The sequence below is a fragment of the Opisthocomus hoazin genome, chromosome W (assembly GCF_030867145.1).
Source record: "Opisthocomus hoazin isolate bOpiHoa1 chromosome W, bOpiHoa1.hap1, whole genome shotgun sequence".
NCBI lineage: Eukaryota > Metazoa > Chordata > Aves > Opisthocomiformes > Opisthocomidae > Opisthocomus > Opisthocomus hoazin.
The window spans coordinates 29,433,104-29,446,572 of NC_134453.1; the positions used below are offsets into that span (position 1 = coordinate 29,433,104).

At 48.2% G+C, this 13,469-nt stretch overlaps 1 pseudogene; it reads right to left on the reverse strand.

Moving 5' to 3' along the window:
- Window positions 1-13,093, reverse strand: part of LOC142365479 (integrin alpha-2-like) — a 118,291-nt pseudogene extending 105,198 nt beyond the window's left edge.
- Between the last annotated feature and the right edge of the window lie 376 nt (window positions 13,094-13,469).

A 13,469-nucleotide genomic window follows, 5' to 3' on the forward strand; every position in this document is an offset into this window, starting at 1 on the left:
TTACAGCCTCCTTCGGGCACATCCACCTGCTCTGGAGTGGGGTCCTCCATGGGCTGCAGGTGGTTATCTGCTCCACCATGGACCTCCACGGGCTTCAGGAGGACAGCCTGCCTCACCACGGTCTTCACCATGGGCTGCAGGAGAATCTCTGCTCTGGCCCCTGGAGCATCTCCTCCCCCTCCTTCTTCACTGACCCTGGTGCCCGCAGAGTTGTTTCTCTCACACAGTCTCACTCCTCTCTTCCGACTGCTGCTGATGTTGCACAGTTTTTTCCCCCTTCTTAAATATGTTATCACAGAGTGTCCTGGGTTTGGCCAGAACAGGGTTAATTTTCACCGGAATCCAGGAAGGGGCACAGCCGGGGGGTGGGGGCTGACCCCACCTGGCCAAACAGAGCCCGGTATTCCATACCATGTGCCGTCATGCTGGGTTCCGGTGGGGGGGGCGGCGCGGTGAGCGCAGCTCGCGGCTTGGGGGGGCGCAGCGCCGGTCCTGTTTCGGGAGAGCGGCTGTCTGAGTTGTACGGTTCGTTGTTGTGTTTTCTCCTTATTTGTATCGTTGTTGTTCCTGTTTCCCTCTGTTTGCTGTTCTGTTAAACTGCCCTTATCCCGACCCACCAGTTTCTGCCTCTTTCTTTCCATTCTCCTCCGCACGCCGGCGGGGGGAGGGGCGGCCGCGTGGCGCTTTTGTTGCCGGCGGCAGCCGAAACCAAAACATTAAATTGGCGCCCAGACGTGGAGCGGGGATAACGGCAGGGCTGAGCAGTGGGTGTTAAAACTGCTTTCTTAGATTTTGTTAAATTTTGTTGTAGGCATTTTTTTTTTCTGTGTTACTTAAATAGTCGCCGGTAAAAATGTTTCTGTCTTTCATCAGATGGTTGTGGTTTTTGAATCCGTACTTGCTGTACTTGTTCCCTGTGGTGCTATTCATCGTCACGGGGAAAAGGATCAGGATTATGATTTTACTGTACTGTACGATATCGACTTATGACATGATAACGTCAATGTGCATGAAATTAGGCTTGTATTTGCATGCGGCACTGCGGTCACTTCCGTACCTCGGACCCTATGTCTTAGAATTTGTGAATAATCAAACCCAGCCTGTGGGGAAAACCGAAGGGGATACCTCCCCCCACTCTTTCGCCCCCTCTCTCTCCCTCAGGCTGGTCCTAACGGCTTTTGAGAATTTCGAGTACCCGTGGGATGCTCAGGCCAGCACTCTCCTTTTGTTCTGCCTCCTGAATGGGTTTCAGCTTTTGTTTAGGGTTAAGCAAGCAGTTAAGAACATCGTGCAGAGACCTGCTCCGGGGCCAGATAGCTGTGAGTGGCTGGGTGTGTGGGACAGCATGGGCAAGTACCTAGGGCAGTGGGCACCACCGGTGTTTTTTAAACTCACCCCTGAACAAATACAGAATCCAGACAGTCTAGTAAAATATCTGCCAAAAGTGTGCTGCAACCCTGGAAACTCCAGAGAGACACAAATCACTGCAACATGCTGGGGTCTGGCCCACGCCTACCGAGCTGCCCTGTTCAACACTGTTCAGTGCCCTAAAGGGGAAAAAGGGGGAAACGAAGCGGCAGGCACTGCAACTGGTGCAGCCGCCCCAGCCGGCCCTGCAGCCCCTCCAGCCCAGCAGGCAGTCCCAGCCCCCCCGACTGGCACCACGGCTGCTGCAGCCGCAGCTGCAGGGTCTGCCTCGGTTTCCCTGGCAGGCACAGAAGCTGCTGCAGCTCCAGCTGCAGGCAGCATGGCTAAGCCCAATGACCAACCTGTGCCGGTAGCAGTCGCCCCCGTAAAACTAAAGAAAGATGCAAAGAGAGCAGATCGCTCCGGGAGGGATGAGGATGAGCCAGGGTCATCGCGGGAGACAGAGACAGAGATCATCACCCGGTCCCTGTCCCTGGGCGAGCTTCGAGACATGCGGAAAGATTTCAGCCGCCACCTAGTCGAGCACATTGTCACCTGTCTGCTGCGGTGCTGGGATAATGGGGCCAGCAGCTTGGAGTTAGAGGGCAAGGAAGCCAAGCAGCTGGGATCCCTGGCCAGGGACGGGGGCATTGACAAGGCCGTTCGGAAAAAGGAACAAGTCCTCAGCCTCTGGAGGAGACTTCTCTCAGGGGTGAGGGAGAGATACCCCTTCAGTGACGATTTTGTATGTCATCCTGGCAAGTGGACCAATATGGAAAAGGGTATTCAGTACTTGAGGGAATTAGCTGTGCGGGAGCTGGTTTATAATGAACCAGACGATGACCAGTTACCCACAGACCCAGATGAAGTCCAGTGCACACAATATATGTGGAGGAAGTTTGTGCGGAGTGCACCATCCTCATATGCCAACTCACTGGCAGTTGTAAACTGGAAGGGTAAGGAGGCACCAACAGTGGATGAGGTGGCTGTCAGACTCCGGCAATATGAGGAAAGTCTCTCTTCCTCCCTTGTCTCAGCTGTGGAGAAACTGGCCCGGGAGGTGCGGCAAATCAAAGAGAACATGTCCTACTCCCCACCTGTACGGGCCAGTGTCTCAGCTATTAGGGGCAAGTGTTTCTCTGCTCAGGAGAGGGAATACAGAGGCTATACACCCCGGGGCACCCTGTGGTTTTACCTGCGTGACCACGGAGAGGACATGAGGAAGTGGGATGGAAAACCCACCTCAAGTCTAGAGGCACGAGTGCGTGAGTTGCGAGGTAAAACAATCACAAAAGGGGATTCTGTTAGGAAAAATGCCGCTCCAGTTTCCAGAAGCCAGCTCTCCAGACAACGTAGACAGTTTGACCTTGATTCCGATCCTCTGGAGGGGACCTCCAAGTCATTCTTACAGCAAGTGAGCAACAAATTCTCTGATGAGGATTAGAGGGGCCCTGCCTCCAGCCAGGTGGAGGAAAGGGACAACTGTGTTTATTGGACGGTGTGGATTCGGTGGCCTGGCACGTCAGATCCACAAGAGTATCAAGCTCTAGTGGACACTGGTGCACAGTGTACTTTAATGCCATCAGAGTTCAAAGGGTCAGAGTCCATTTGCATTTCTGGAGTGACAGGCGGTCCCAAGAACTGAGTGTATTGGAGGCTGAAGTGAGCCTCACTGGGCAGGACTGGCAGAAGCACCCCATTGTAACTGGCCCCGAAGCTCCGTGCATCCTTGGGATAGACTATCTTAGGAGAGGCTATTTCAAGGACCCAAAGGGGTATCGGTGGGCTTTTGGCATAGCTGCTGTGGAGACGGAAGAAATTAAACAGCTGTCCATTTTGCCTGGTCTCTCGGAGGATCCTTCCGTTGTGGGGTTGCTGAGGGTTGAAGAACAACAGGTGCCAATCGCGACCACAACGGTGCACCAGCGACAGTATCGTACCAACCGAGACTCCCTTCTCCCCATTCATCAGCTGATCCGCCAGCTGGAGAGTCAAGGAGTGATCAGCAAAACTCGCTCACCCTTTAATAGTCCCATATGGCCAGTGAGAAAATCTACTGGAGAGTGGAGACTGACAATAGACTACCGTGGCCTGAATGAAGTCACACCACCGCTGAGTGCTGCCGTGCCAGACATGCTAGAACTTCAATATCAGCTGGAGTCAAAGGCAGCCAAGTGGTATGCTACAATTGACATCGCTAATGCATTCTTCTCCATCCCTTTGGCAGCAGAGTGCAGGCCACAGTTTGCTTTCACCTGGAGGGGCATCCAGTACACCTGGAATCGACTGCCCCAGGGGTGGAAACACAGTCCCACCATTTGCCATGGACTAATCCAGACTGCACTGGAAAAGGGTGAAGCTCCAGAACATCTGCAGTACATCGACGACACCATTATATGGGGTGACACAGCGGAGGAGGTTTTTGAGAAAGGGGAGAAAATAGTTCAGATCCTTCTGAAAGCCGGTTTCGCCATTAAGCGAAGTAAAGGGACCTGCGCAAGATTTCCAGGTTTTTGGGGATAAAATGGCAGGATGGGCGCCGTCAAATCCCAATGGATGTCATCAACAAAATAGCAGCTATGTCTCCACCAACCAGCAAAAAGGAAGCACAGGCCTTCCTGGGTGTTGTGGGTTTTTGGAGGATGCACATCCCAAATTACAGCCAGATTGTGTGTCCTCTGTACCACGTGACCCGGAAGAAGAATGATTTTGAATGGGGCCCTGAGCAACGACAGGCATTTGAACAAATTAAGCGGGAGATAGTTCATGCCGTCGCCCTTGGTCCAGTCCGGTCAGGGCAAGATGTTAAAAACGTGCTCTACACCGCAGCCGGGGAGAATGGCCCAACCTGGAGTCTCTGGCAGAAAGCACCAGGGGAGACTCGAGGTCGACCCCTGGGGTTCTGGAGCCGGGGATACAAAGGATCTGAGGCCCGCTATACTCCCACTGAAAAAGAGATTCTGGCAGCATATGAAGGCGTTCGAGCTGCTTCAGAAGTGGTTGGCACTGAAGCACAGCTCCTCCTAGCACCACGGTTGCCGGTCCTGGGCTGGATGTTCAAAGAGAGGGTCCCCTCTACGCATCATGCCACCGATGCTGTGTGGAGTAAGTGGGTCGCTCTGATCACCCAGCGCGCCCGAATGGGAAACCCCAGTCGCCCAGGAATTCTGGAGGTAATCATGGACTGGCCAGAAGGCAAAGATTTTGGAGCATCGCCAGAGGAGGAGGTGACACGTGCTGAAGAGGCCCCACTGTATAACCAGTTGCCAGAAGATAAGAAACAGTATGCCCTGTTCACGGATGGGTCCTGTCGCATTGTGGGGAAGCAGCGGAGGTGGAAGGCTGCTGTATGGAGCCCTACAGGACAAGTCATAGAAACTGCCGAGGGAGAAGGTGAGTCCAGCCAGTTTGCAGAGGTGAAAGCCATCCAGCTGGCTTTAGACATTGCCAGTCGAGAGAAGCGGCCAGTGCTCTGTCTTCACACCGACTCCTGGATGGTGGCCAGTGCCTTGTGGGGGTGGCTGCAGCAATGGAAGAAGAACAACTGGCAGCGCAGAGGCAAACCTATCTGGGCTGCCCCATTGTGGCAAGATATTGCTGCCCATCTGGAGCAGTTGGCTGTAAAAGTCCGTCACGTGGACGCCCACGTCCCTAAGAGTCGGGCCACTGAAGAACATCAAAACAACCACCAGGTAGATCAGGCTGCTAAGATTGAAGTGGCTCAGGTGGATCTGGACTGGCAACAGAAGGGTGAACTGTTTATAGCTCGGTGGGCCCATGACACCTCGGGCCACCAAGGAAGAGACGCGACATACAGATGGGCTCGTGACCGAGGGGTGGACTTGACCATGGACACTATTGCACAGGTTATCCATGAATGTGAGACATGCGCTGCAATCAAGCAAGCCAAGCGGGTAAAGCCTCAGTGGTATGGAGGACGATGGCTAAAATATAAATATGGGGAGGCTTGGCAGATTGACTACATCACACTGCCACAAACACGCCAAGGCAAGCGCTATGTGCTCACAATGATGGAGGCCACCACCGGATGTCTGGAAACCTACCCTGTGCCCCATGCCACTGCCCGGAATACCATCCTGGGCCTGGAAAAACAAGTCCTGTGGCGACATGGCACTCCCGAAAGAATCGAGTCAGACAATGGGACTCACTTTCGCAACAGCCTCATAGACACCTGGGCCAAAGAACACGGTATTGAGTGGGTGTATCATATCCCCTACCATGCACCAGCCTCTGGAAAGATCGAGCGGTACAATGGGCTGCTAAAAACCACTTTGAGGGCAATGGGGGGTGGGACTTTCAAAAATTGGGATACCCATTTAGCAAAGGCCACCTGGTTGGTCAACACCAGAGGGTCCACCAACCGGGCTGGTCCTGCCCAGTCAAAACCTCAGCGCCCCGTGGAAGGGGATAAAGTCCCTGTAGTGCACATGCGGAACATGTTAGGGAAGACGGTTTGGGTTAGTCCTGCCTCGGGCAAAGGCAAGCCCGTCCGCGGGATTGCCTTTGCTCAAGGACCTGGGTGTACCTGGTGGGTAATGCGGAAGGATGGGGAAGTCCGATGTGTACCTCATGGGGACTTAATTTTCGGCGAGAATAGTCCATAAATAAATTGTATAAAGTTAGTTGTTAAATAACCCTGTCACTGTCTGTTATCACTGTTATAATTGTTATATTTTGTACCAGTAGTAGCATAGTAAGAATCGTCCAGATTAAAGAAGGATGGATTTTTTCGATGAAAACCTAGCAGAGCACAGCGATGATGGGACTGGACCTGGTTTTCAACAACTGGCATCCAGCAACTTCATCAAGATCAACATCTCCTGCAGACTGTGGGCACGGGCCGCACCAGATACATCAGCCGTGAGCTCCAGATGCAGCAAGTGACCGCCCACCACCACACATCACCTCTCCTGCCATGGAAGACCATTATGACAGATGGAGCCTGAAGTCATGGATTAAATGAACTCAACGGACACTTTAGAGTGATGATCCATAGACTAAGGGAATGATATCTGGAGACAGGAGAAGTGGTGGTGATCAACTGGACAATGGGGGACCTGGGCGTGACGTAGATGGTATGGAATAAGGGGTGGATAATGTCCTGGGTTTGGCCAGAACAGGGTTAATTTTCACCGGAATCCAGGAAGGGGCACAGCCGGGGGGTGGGGGCTGACCCCACCTGGCCAAACAGAGCCCGGTATTCCATACCATGTGCCGTCATGCTGGGTTCCGGTGGGGGGGGCGGCGCGGTGAGCGCAGCTCGCGGCTTGGGGGGGCGCAGCGCCGGTCCTGTTTCGGGAGAGCGGCTGTCTGAGTTGTACGGTTCGTTGTTGTGTTTTCTCCTTATTTGTATCGTTGTTGTTCCTGTTTCCCTCTGTTTGCTGTTCTGTTAAACTGCCCTTATCCCGACCCACCAGTTTCTGCCTCTTTCTTTCCATTCTCCTCCGCACGCCGGCGGAGGGAGGGGCGGCCGCGTGGCGCTTTTGTTGCCGGCAGCAGCCGAAACCAAAACACAGAGGCGCTACCACCATCGCTGATTGGCTCAGCCTTGGCCAGAGGCAGATCCGTCTTGGAGCCAGCTGACATTGTCTCTGTCGGACATGGGGGACATGGGCATCTTCTCACAGAAGCCACCCCTGTAGCCCCCCTGCTATCAAAACCTTGCCATGCAAACCCAATACACTAACTCCAAGAAAGCTGCTGGAAAGCTTAGAATTAGACCTATTAAGTACTTCAATAAATTGGGCTATATGGTAACGAAGATAATAAATATTTGAATACTTTTGTGAAACAACTGAGAAATGCAAAGCTTAAAGTGGGTCTCAGAGCTCATTTGTTTGTAGTTGACTGTTTCGTTTAATTATTCCACATGCCTACAATATGCGCGTCATAAACTGGAATATACCTACACTCCAACAGTTTTCATGCTTATGGTTAAGATTGTAAAAAAGCATGTTAAATGGGCATTAACTTACTTTCACTGATTAAATCTGTTTCACAGGCTCCAAGGAGAGTGGTTTACAGAATATACACGTAGAAAATGCACCCTCCTCCAGCTCACTAATTAAATAAATCATTGCTAAAGGTAAAGGCAGATCCATGGGACTGTGAATCGTGATATCTTAGGAGAACAGTCACTGTGCAAGTGCTTATGGTGGAGGAGAGATCCCATACTGTCTTTTGAAAGCATAACCAGAACTATGTAAGACTACCTTACAGATGTCCATGGTGGAAATATTACTGCCTATGTTTTTTGACTTAAATTACAGAATATTTAATTATATGCTCTTCTATACGATATTTATATAAATGCAGAAGAAGAATATTTGTAATTTTCCAGATTTTGGACCCTAGGTAATGACAGTGGGATGGATTATTTTAAAATATGCAACATATGTATTAATCTATGCTGCATAATAAAATACATTCAGCTTGGACTGCCTATTGAATATGTCCTCAATAGGTACCAAAAATCCTGGTTTTTAGTTCTGTATTAGAGTCAAGCCAAGGTTCATGTCTTCCTTTATCTCAGTCACATTTGGAATATTTATTAAAGTTGAAATAAAAAGAGATTAAATAAAGACAGAATAGTAAATAAGATGTAGAACCAATTTAGTAAGTTAGAATTCCTTTTCTAAAGCTTGATTTCTCAGAATCTAAGATGCCTCTTCCAAATGTCTGTATAAAATTCTGAGACAAAAGAAATGAAAGCTAATCTTTATAAAAAATTTGCTAACCATTAATTATAGACATGAACTAAGTATGGCCATTTGGAATACCTGCCCTCAAGTGAGGTGAAGACAAAAGAGGGAGAAATTGTCGTCTTTGCCATTGAGTATTTTTGGCTGGCTGAGTAGCTGCAGCTGAGCAGCTACTGTTACATTCCTCAGAAAAGCAGACTCCACTCATCCAGTATCACGCTGTAGACAAAAATGTGGAAGGAACAGTGAACAGAAATGTGCTGCACCACAAATAAACATAAAGTAGGCATCTCAGCACACTCTGCAGTCCCATATTTTCACTGTATCCAAAAGTGAATCCCATTTTATATTTAGTCTGCAAACACCCCGAGGCAGAAAAGGCTTCATATAATATATATTCAGTAAGTGCAATTCAAAATGAGAATGTAACAAATGTTAAGTGATGTTAAGAGCATGGCTGCCTCCGCCAGATGCTCTGGCCCAGGACCCTCCTGCCCAGATGCTGGAGCCCAGCCCAGTGCCCAGGGACCTGGAGCCTCTGCCCAGACTGAGGGACGCGGCACCAGTAGTGAAGCTGAGCACACATCTGATGCACACACACACACAGAGGACCCTGAAATAGCCAGTCACACAGACTGCCGCAGACAAGGCATTGCCTTCAGCAGCACCCATGTACAGGGTGTGCTTCTCTTGGACTGGCAGAGACTGAAGGTCACTAGTGCAGGCACACATACGACACTCTGGGTACACAAGCATGTGCACATTCATGGATCCCCTGAGTACTGGCATGGCGTCTCTGTCCATCAGCACCCCTGTCTGGACCCCAGGCCCCCTTACCCACCCCACGGGTTCCCTACTCGCCAGCTGATCCAGCTCAGTGTTCGCTGCAAACAGGCAGCACTCACACACTCGTCCCTCATGAACTCCATATTTACAAGTCCCTCTGGGTGTACCAGCACGGATCCTGAGGCCCAGAACCGAGGCCCCCCCTAAGCCGGCTGGTCCATCTTAAGGTTTGCTAGTGAAGGAATGAATGAACACACACTCACACACACACAAACACACACACATGGTTTGGGGAAGATAGACACTCATGTCCCAGCAGCCAGCAGTCCTTTTCCAGCCGCCAGTGTGGAGCCCCTCACTCACCTCACTCACCCTGGTCCCCCCCCAGCAGCTGGTTTTGGGACACACACCATTCCTGCCCCAGTGGCTGGAAGTTAAAAAACCCCACTGGCTCCAGTAGCTGACACTGAGACACCAGTGACTCCAGTGGCTGGCATTACAGGCCAGGGCACCCACACGCCCAGCCCGACTCCAGTAGCTGGCACCAATTTTCACCCACACGCACAGAGGTCTCACCAGTAGCTGGCACTTAGCCCTTGCAGCACACACACAGGACAGAGACTGAGATTATGCAGAGAGATAGTTTAAGAAAAGATTTAATAAGAAGATAGGACTGACTGCGGTGATCAGACACAGGGCTCAGCCAAACAAGCATCCTGACCAGCCCCATTTTACATGCAACTGACCCCTTTTCTGCTTATCCAATTCTGTTACTCCCTGCTCCCCCTTCCCCTGCATGTTCCCCATGGGTTTGTACAGATTCATCAATTCCTGCACCCCTTCCAGTCTGGGGTCCCCTGGTTTACAGTTTTAACAGTTGCAAATTCCAGGTTGATTTTCACAGAATCACAGAATGTTAGGGGTTGGAAGGGACCTCTGTGGGCCATCTAGTCCAATCCCCCCTGCCGAAGCAGGGTCACCTACAGCAGGCTGCACAGGACCTTGTTCAGGTGGGTCTTGAATATCTCCAGAGAAGGAGAATCCACAACCTCCCTGGGCAACCTGTTCCAGTGCTCCGTCACCCTCAGAGGGAAGAAATTCTTCCTCATGTTCAGATGGAACTTCCTATGCTTCATTTTGTGCCCATTGCCCCTTGTCCTGTCCCTGGGCACCACTGAAAAGAGTTTGGCCCCATCCTCCTGACACCCACCCTTAAGATATTTATAAGCATTTATAAGGTCCCCTCTCAGCCTTCTCTTCTTCAGGCTTTCTTTTCCTGGAAGAGGTGCCTGTAGTTTCTTGATAGCCCATCAGTTAGTGTGACTGACCAGGTTTGGTTCTCATCACCGCCTCCCTGATCATTTGCTGGTCAGGTTTGTGTCCCTGTATGTTCTTGTTTATGGCTTCCTCCTTTTCTTGTTGCAATGAAAAAGGTCCTTGACCAGATACCCTTAAAGGAGCAGACACTTCTTTTCCACATACCCTTACAACAAGAACCCTCGAGTATAAAGTAAATACGTTACAAATATTATTAATACTAACATTATTAACAGGGCTCATACAAATGACTAAGACTACAAGAAAAATTATAAAGGTAGAACAAAAAGATTTTGAGAAAAGATATAGCAAACAGTAATAATAATAGTAATATACTTGTACAATAAGCTGATGTCAGAAATCAAATCCACCTTAGGAATGTGTGAAATAAATGGAAGAAAGGCAAAAAAAAAAGAATTCATACCAATATCTCAGAGGCAGCTGTAAAAATACCTGTAAGTGCTTGCCAACAGTTAATTTTAGAACTCATGAAGAGCCAAATGAAAAGGATGAGAGAGAGATCGCTCTAGGAACGGCCTTATAATATACCGTAAGATCCATATTTTATTCTTCAAGGAGGCTAAGACCAAGGAATGCTGAGCTTGTCAATGAAAATGAAATTCCTCTGCATACCAGTGCAGCAACATCCACACATAGTCTGCTGACACCTATTTTTGTTATTGGTCTTGCTAGTTTTTGATTGCTATTTTATTAGATAGATTAGCCTAGTATAAAAACAAGGAAAAACTGAACAATTGTAGCAAGACATTATTCATTACAACTTACCGTGTAAAATCAATTTTTTATATGTGGTTTTGGATGAACCAACAGGACACACAGATATCTTCAGTTCTGTTAGCTGAATAGCCACTCCAGAGTGAACCAACCAACAACCTAAAATAACAGGAATTTCATTAGGTTTTTAATGATACTGGAAAAGTCCAGCAGCATTATTGCTTAGCACACTGTAGGTAACAGGTAAAGAAGCTTTTACCAGATATAGCACCTAAGGCATTCAGGAGTTTTCTCCAGAGCTGTTCAGAAGCTGAGCTTCACTTGCATGTTAATACACTGGATTCACCAGGGGCAACATTGGTAGAGAAGCCTCTGGGGATTAGGCTGCCTCAAATACGTATACTGTTGCTTTTGTGACATTATGTTATAGTGTCAGAAAAAATATGGCAAAGATATTAATATATACAAATGCATCCAAATTTAGAAATATATACGTTGGGGACTGAATGACAAAAAAAATTGCTTTCCTGTCAGGTAATGGCTAACTGGTTCCCTTTAAGTTATTCTTTTAACTGATAAGAAGCATTTCCTACAGGATCTACTCAGCAATAGTCACATTCTTATGTCTGAGCTTGAACACTACCACACCTTACATTCACTGAGTCAGAAAGAAAATACTGCAGAGGATAATAGAGTGCTGCATGAAGTATTTAATCCTGAACAAGAAATTTAAGAATTATGATAATTTGTGCCTACAATATGAAGTGATTCACTTTCTCTGACTCATTCCTTTATCTGCCATATGGTTTCCCCTCCAATATCTGCTACTCAAGACACCTTTAATTTTTATCTGAAAGCCTTCACAAAAACAACTAATTCACCCCTTGGGAATACTGCTTAAGAACACCTATGTTTCAGCACAGCTGTCTCAATGAAACCACTAAGCAGTATAGAGCTGTGTAGGGCTGTGTCCTGGGTTCAGCTGAGATACGGTTAATTTTTACAAGAAGCCAGGAGGGTACACAGCTGGGACCACTGACCCAAACTAGCCAAACAAATGGAGTATTTGAGTGAAGTCATGCTTGGTTTTGAGTGGAGGAGCTGGCCAGGCGGAGGTTAATTGTTGCTTGGGAGCACGCTGAGCATCGGGCAGTGAGAGAATTGCCCTGTGTATTCCCTTGTTTTGTATATTCTTTTTCATCAATATTATTGTTATTACTGTTTGCTTCCTTTGCTGTTCTGTTAAACTGTCCTTATCCCAACCCATGAGTTTTGCCTTTTTCTTCTGATTCTCCTCCCCACCCTATCAGGGGGGAGGGACAATAGAGCGACCTTGTGGTTCTTTCTTGTTGGCCGGGGCTAAACCACGACAGGCTGGAAGAGAAACTTTATACAGTTTAATGTGCAGTGAAATGAGGGCAAAGTAAAACATGACTGCAGGAAGATGATCTCAAGGGATATGAAAAAATGAAATGGATGATTAGAAAGCAGGGACTGTGGGTGTTTTTTCCAGCAGCAATATTGTTTTCCAAAAAATCAGGGTTCTTTTATCTGGTTTGCAAAAAGCTGATCAACAGACAGAGTTGAGATATTTGTTTATTTCATGTCTGCGCAGAGGTGGGTGCTAGGTGGAAACTCCACAAAGCTAGCACACCTGGTTACAATCACATCATATGTTTATAAAGTTAAAATGTTAGTTCATAGAATCATTAAGATTGGAAAAGACCTCTAAGATTATCAAGTCCAACCATCAACCCAACACCACCAAGCCTGCTAAACCATGTCCTGAAGTGCCATATCTACACATTTTTTTGAACACCTCCAGGGATGGGGACTCAACCACCTCCCTGGGCAGCCTATTCCAATGTCTGACCACTCTTTCAGTAAAGAAATTTTTCCTAATATCTAATCTAAACCTCCCCTGACGCAACTTGAGGCTATTTCGTCTTGTCCTATTGCTAGTTACCTGGGAGAAGAGACCAACACCTGCCTCACTACAACCTCCTTTCAGGTAGTTGTATAGAGCAATAAGTTCCACTTATCAGCCATACCCTCCTAGCTATGATTGGTTAGTTCTCTTCTCACTTCAGTTTAAAGATATGGTACTCTTTAAATTTACTACGCATGCTCAGTGAGTTAGGGTCTTTATCTGGGGAGGGGGAGTTTTCAGTACTGGAGGTGTGGTTTTCGTATTATAATGACATACTTCACTTTAGGGGCATCAATTTGAGGAATTTCACTGATGCCCAAGGATCTCTGCCCCCTTATCTTGACCAATGTTCCCTGTTTGTGGATTTGCAAGGATGCACATCTTCTTGACAACTGTTCCCCTGTTCAAGGTTCCTTTGATCTGCCTTATCTCAGTATCCTATAACAAATCCTTGAACAGTTAGTCATCAATATGACTTTCCTTTCATGTAGAACTGTCTATGGTAGTAATTAATGCATTTATGGGACAGTAAAAGGACAAACAATGGGACCCCAGTACAGAATATGTGTCGC